Here is a 6,897-nt window from a genome sequence, read left to right as displayed (position 1 = left end):
TTTTTTTTATATATATATTTTTTTTTTTTTTTTTTTTTTTTTTTTTTTTTTCCAATTTCCCCTTTTTTTTTTTTTTAAACAGTATTTTTATTCATCACTTTATTTTAATACTGTTTATTTTTATTATTGTTACTTGATATATTGTGTATTTCTTTTTTCTTGTCATTACTCAGTTAATGCTTTAGCAATACTGTGTGAATGGACACTGACAGCAATGGAAACGTTTCTGAATGCAGAAAAAGTCCTGTAAAGATGGTTTTTGAAAACTCTTTGTGTTTCCACGCTCTCTCTCGCGCTCTCTCTCTCGCTCTCTCTCTCTCTCTTTCTCTCTCTCGCTCTCGCTCTCTCTCGCTCTCTCTCTCTCTCGCTCTCGCTCTCTCTCTCGCTCTCTCTCTCTCTCTTTCTCTCTCTCGCTCTCGCTCTCTCTCGCTCTCTTCCGCTCATTTAATCAGTCTTTCATCATTGCATTCCCAGTGTGCCTCAGCACCTTCTCTCCATTAGTGACAGTGATTGTTGACGCACATTCATCTACAGAGATGCTGAATTTAGCTTTGCAAAGGACTTAAACGTGCGGCTCAGAGTTATACTTGCATCTTTCAATATACATTTGGGGTGAATCTCACGAAACCGGTCAAGAACATGTCCAACGAAAATTAACCCTTTTTGTACCGTGAATGGTTTTTTTTTTTCTCCTTCCCTTGCTTTTTTGCATTTTCACCCTATTCTCATAACCGTAATGCACCTCAGAATTTTTTTTTTTTTTTTTTGCATTTTCCTTCAGTTCTTATTACCCCAGTGCAACTCAGAATTTATTTTGTCTTATTTTTTTGTCTTTTCTTGTATTTTCCCCTCAATTCCTCATTACCCCAATGCACCTATTTTATTTTTGTATTCACCAATTGTCATTACCCTAATGCACAACAGATTTTTTTGGGGGCATTTTCCTTAAATTATCATTACCGTAATGCACCTGATTTATTTATTTATTTTATTTCCCTCAATTTTCATTATCCTGATGCACCTGGGATTTTTTCTTTTTTTTCCCCTAGTTCTCATTACCATAATACACCTGATATGTTTACGTTTTTTATTTTGTTTGTGTTGTTGGTAATTTGTTTTAAATTGTCCAGGCAATACACCTGACATCTGGTGTGTAATTAATTATCGTCGTGAATGAATCTCAATGGTCTTAAATTAAGCTTGATTTTCTTTACGCCAGACTATGTTCTTGACAGGGTTTTGTGAGGTTTTGAAAGGGTTTGCGCTCTCAATGACTCAAACACTTCAAGGAACTGTTGAAACTACAGGCTCTGTCCGGGAACTACAAGTACGCATGTGATCGAGCATATAATCTGAACTGTAAATGGCAAGACTGCTTTACAACACAAATACCTGCCTATATTATTAAAGGTACATATGCTGTTCAGGTCTGTAACTGAGGTAAGCCATGTACAGAAACGAGCTACAGTAATATAAAGAGCGCTGAACTGTATCCATTTCTGAGTGGTTTACGATGCGGAAAAACGTTTGCTACAAAAAAAGCGGAGCGGAGCGGTGCTAAAGTTATGGTCTTGATTGCCAAAATGAATACTTTTAGGTTGCCAGCTTCATTTCTTAATGGCACTGCTGCAGTCAACAAAGCTCTGCTTTACAACACAAATACCTGCCTATATTATTAAAGGTACATATGCTGTTCAGGTCTGTAACTGAGGTAAGCCATGTACAGAAACGAGCTACAGTAATATAAAGAGCGCTGAACTGTATCCATTTCTGAGTGGTTTACGATGCGGAAAAACGTTTGCTACAAAAAAAGCGGAGCGGTGCTAAAGTTATGGTCTTGATTGCCAAAATGAATACTTTTAGGTTGCCAGCTTCATTTCTTAATGGCACTGCTGCAGTCAACAAAGCTGTATTGCTTATGAGGGATGATTTTGCACCCAAAACTCTAGTGCATGAAAATCTCCTTTGGATTTACAAATCGCTTTAGGTTTTTTTTTTTTTTCATATTTTACCCCCTCCCTCCCAAAGAGAAAAGGCTATTTTCATTTTGATTTGATTTTTAAATCACCTTTTCTGTGTCTATAAAGATAATACTGTTTTGCAATTGAAATATAAATTGTATGCTCTTTATAGGATTTCCTGATCTTTCGGATGTAACTTTTCTGGTGAACCATTTAACTGCGTTGCGAGTTCTGTAATGTACAGCCGTCATTACAAACACACTTGATGCTACCATAGATGTACTTCTTTGAAAAGATCAGCATTTCAGCACTATAATAGGTTTTTGTGTGTGCGCGTGTGTGTGTGTGTTATTATTTTATTTTTTTGATATGGTCAACTGCTGCTATCAAAGATAGTCCCTTCATTTTTTTTCTTGCCGTCTCTTTGGAGAAGAGTAGGAGAAGTCTGTGAAAAGACATCCGCACAAAAAGCTGAACGCAGTGAAATATGTGTTGTACATTTACTTGATATTTATTACAATTATTTATGACTGCGTTAACTTTATCCAGTCTTACCTCTGCGCATCTGGAACAAAACACTGGTGTGTGAATGAATCTACAGAGGTGTTGAAGTTCAGGAGTTTCTGTGTCTCAAAAATAAAACATTGATGTATTACAGAACCGTGTCTTTCTCCGTCTCGTGCGCATAGCATTCCTGTTTAATACTTTGATTTGAATCGGCCTGTTTTTTTTACTAGTCTAAATTCAGGGAAAACCAAAGAAAGAAAACATGTTTTGTATGGGTACCAGCTCATGTTGGGGTAGAAGGGAATAAAGAAGCAGATATTTTAGATAAGAAGACTTAAGAAAAACAGAAATAGGACTCCCCTTCTTTATATTGCACTCCTCATTGATGTGATATGATTTCATATGTGTAGATGATAAACTGCCAGCACCAGTCTGTTTGTTGAATTTAATGTCCATGTGAAGGGTCAATCCTTCAGTTCGGTGTCAGTTCTTAGGAGGAAAAACTAAATATTGGTTAAGTTAAAATGTGGATTTTTTTTGGGGAGGTTGAGTTCAAGAAATGATTGCGGTTGTACAGAATTAATATAGACAGATTTCATATGTCAGTGTAATTTGAGTAAACAGTCCCTGTAACCTTGTGCAGGTTGTTTGGTTCCTGCAGTGACGCGCTTCCGGTGCTCGAGCAGCATCATTTATCCAAGGGAAACACATCTTGTAGTGTGCATGTGTTTTGGGTCCCTTTTGTGATCCCTAGATGTATAGCATATGCTTTTTCAGCATTTGCAGGTACATTAGAAAATGATGGATCAAATGTGCCAACAGCACTGTAGCCTATTTCTGCCAAAATGATTCTTTGTGATAGGACAATATATATATATATATATATATATATATATATATATAGGCTATTTATTATCTGGGTTCAAGCTCTTTAAGGCATTTAAGCACATATGAAAAAAAGACATTACGTATTATTTAGCAAGCCTGTTACCACCTAATTCAATGATTTAAAAAAGCATTTTTTTTTAGCAAATCCAGGTCATTTACCATATAAAAAATTAGGACTTTTAACGTTTATGTGGTCCAATCTCCATTAAACTTTGCATGCTTGTTCAGAATCACCCGTCACATTTGCTTACCTAGTTTTGAGTTTTCGTTTAGGCTTTATAGGGTTTTGGGTAAATATGGACACGCCCCTTTTGTAAACGACCACATAGCTTCCCAAAGGGAAAAGTTCAACTTTTTTTATTTTTATAATTATTGATTTAGGGAGTCCAGAGAATTGTACTGCAGTGTTTTTTTTGTTTTTTTTTCGAGATTGAGTGAAAAACCTAGGACTAGTTCACAAAAGAAGTTTTTTTTTTAAATATCTTAATATCTTATATTTTAACATTTTTGAGATTTTTTTATATCTCAATTATTTAACAAACGATTTGATTGACAGCAGTGGTTTGTAGAGTTGTTCGGAATGAAGAGGTCTATCAGATGATATAAATATTGTGTGTGTGTGTGAAAATAAAAATAAAAAAACATTGTATGTTTGTACTTTCTGTACTGGAAGCTCCTGACACCAAGACGAATGCCTTTTGTGTGTAAATAAACACTCTTGGCAATAAAGCGCTTTCTGATTCTGAATAAAAAAACCTGCAATATACAGTTGTTTACGCCCTTGAAAAATGCGATATTGCCCTCTAGTGGCCGATATCTTTAAAATTAGTCACAGAGCTTTAGGGCCATGAGTCAAAGAGGCCCACTGAGTTTCGCTCCGATTGACCGCCGTTAACCTTGTCTAACAGGTGCTCAAACATCATTGCTCAATGGCGGCCATGTTTTTTGGGATACACAAATGTCCTTATGGACACCTGTGGCACTTTGGACAAAGACACTACATAGCAATTTTCATGTTGATCGGACAAATGGTTGCGTAGTTATAGCCGTTTTAATGTATTTATAGCGCCACCAAGTGGCCAAGCTCCATGATTTCTTTTCAGATTGAGCTCTTACATGAGTGTTCCGAGTTGGGTGAAAATATCTCATTCCGTTGAAAAGTTATAGCCAGTTTAGTAAAAGTGGCCCCGCCCCTTTCGAACGTTTTGTCCTCCCTTTGCGATGGTGTCGAAAGTTCAACTTTTTTTGATAATTATTGATATTCACTTTCCAGAGAATCTTTCTGCACTGGTTTGGTTCGCAAAAGTAGGTTTTTCAAAACAAAAAAAATTCCGAATGCGTTTTGTCCAAGGATTCCAACGACTTAAGGCCCTTGAGCCTGTGACTGACGGTTTCGGAGTTATGAGCGTTTTCGTAAGTTTGATCGCTGTAGCGCCCCCGTCAGGCCGATTGGGACGAGACTTGGTGACGTGGTAGACCGTGTGAGTATTACCATCCCTCCAAGTTTCAAGTCTCTACGACTTACGGTTTGGTCTGCTCGGTCAGTTTTAGGTGGAGATTGCTGATCCTTGGCCATTCTAACAATTACAATAGGGTTTCAGGTCTACACGCTTGAGCCCCTAAAAAGATTATCATTTTATCCTGTCCTGTACTGTTGTTTATGGCTGCGTGTTTCTGCCATGGGTGAAACATTTTTTAAAAATGAAATTTGCGACTTTTACAAATGGTTGACATGACTGACGTTTATAAAAATCCTTAGACACCGAGTCCGAAATTTTCAACTCCGTCTGCGAAGACCTCAAGTCATGTTGTATCTGCTAAGGCTCAACTAAATACGTAAATGTACTAAAACTGCAAAACACTGCATTTTCAAATACTATTATTACATGCGGTTTAATGCCGGCAGCGCGGCATGAGTACGGCCTTCCCTCTTTCCTTCTTTTTTGTCTTTGACTGACACATTCCTGAAGATGATTCCAGTTACTTGTCATGCATTATTTGGCTGATACTGAGAAATAATTTTACAAATATTGTGCGTAAGAAGTTGATATGCAAAGTAAAGTAAATGCAAAAAAGGGCATTTTACAAGGTACGCAACAAATGCAAGTTCTCCATGACATTACTCATAAACTTAGTAAATGCATGTTTTATTTCCTAAATTTTGTTAGTTTAGGTACCTTCTTTTTGCATTCAACACAGAATATAATATGTGTGTAGTACACATATTATATATACCCGCTTTTTTGCAGGTGTTGTTGGTTGGAGGACATGATTTCACTCTTATTGGAAAACCACTTCTTGAAGATGCAAATGCAGTTCTAGTTTCACAAGTTTGAAACTAATATGAGGTTGATACAGGCATAATCTAAGAAAAATTAAAGATATATGTAAATGTTTTGACCTCAGTTTTGTTGGTTTATGCTGGTCCTTTGTTGGTTTATGCTGGTCCTTTGTTGGTTTATGCTGGTCCTTTGTTGGTTTATGCTGGTCCTTTGTTGGTTTATGCTGCTCCTTTGTTGGTTTATGCTGGTCCTTTACTGGTTTAAACCGGTCCTTTGTTGGTTTATGCTGGTCCTTTTGCTGGTTTAAACCGGTCCTTTGCCAGCGCATGGCCAGCATAAACCAGCAAAAGGACCAGTTTACACCAGCAAAGGACCAGATTAAACCAGCATCAAAACATACCTAACCAGCATATGCAGGATCAGGGGACCCTCTGCGTAAACCTGGTAAGTATTGATTTAAAAAGTTGACATATAATTATTTATAATGATTCATAAGGTTTTCACAGAAATAATGCACAGCAATTTTAACAGATTCTGGAAAACAAATGTATTTATTTATACCTGTATTATCTTCATTAAATAGATTTAGTTTGTAGCATATTGGTATCTAAATAAAACAAGTGTTCCTTGATGAACAAGCCTTTAATGAGCACATTGTTTGTACATACTGATGAAATAAGGTCTTGCTTTCACAGGAGTTTATTCAAACCAAGCCAAAAGCAGCTCTTCCAAAGTCATTTACCTTCCAGCTTTAACAGGAACTCCATGGCACTGATATTTATTATTATTATTATTTAGTTTAACCATTTCCATTGCACTTGATCCAAAAGGAATACTGAAAGTCCTAAAACATTAAAACAGTCATTAACATCAACTGTTAATGACTTCTATTAATATGATATAATTGCCCTACAACTCCTTTGTAGCTATGTATAGATCTGTCTTTCATTTGGTGAGGAACTGCATAACAAAGGAGTCTTATTTTACCGTTTCAAATGAATAATACTTAAGAACTTCACTTTGCAGGCAGGTTTTTAGGAATGAATGATGCTGGTATACCTGTAAAACGCAACAGACATAAAGACATCACAAGCAAGTCACAAGCGTCTCGTTAAACTGGTCACCGTTTATATGTTTTACTAATATTTTATGAGAATGCATGGTTTTGTGCAATGAAAAAATATCCTCTATGAAGCCTGAAGCGCAGCGCAGCAGCAAGAGCAGAGAAACGGATGAAAGCCTCATCCAAAGCATCCAAA

Source organism: Sinocyclocheilus grahami, unplaced genomic scaffold (genome assembly GCF_001515645.1).
Source record: "Sinocyclocheilus grahami isolate Dianchi unplaced genomic scaffold, SAMN03320097.WGS_v1.1 scaffold390.1, whole genome shotgun sequence".
NCBI classification, from domain to species: domain Eukaryota; kingdom Metazoa; phylum Chordata; class Actinopteri; order Cypriniformes; family Cyprinidae; genus Sinocyclocheilus; species Sinocyclocheilus grahami.
The sequence above is the reverse complement of the archived record's forward strand: the minus strand, read 5'-3'. Positions refer to the sequence as shown.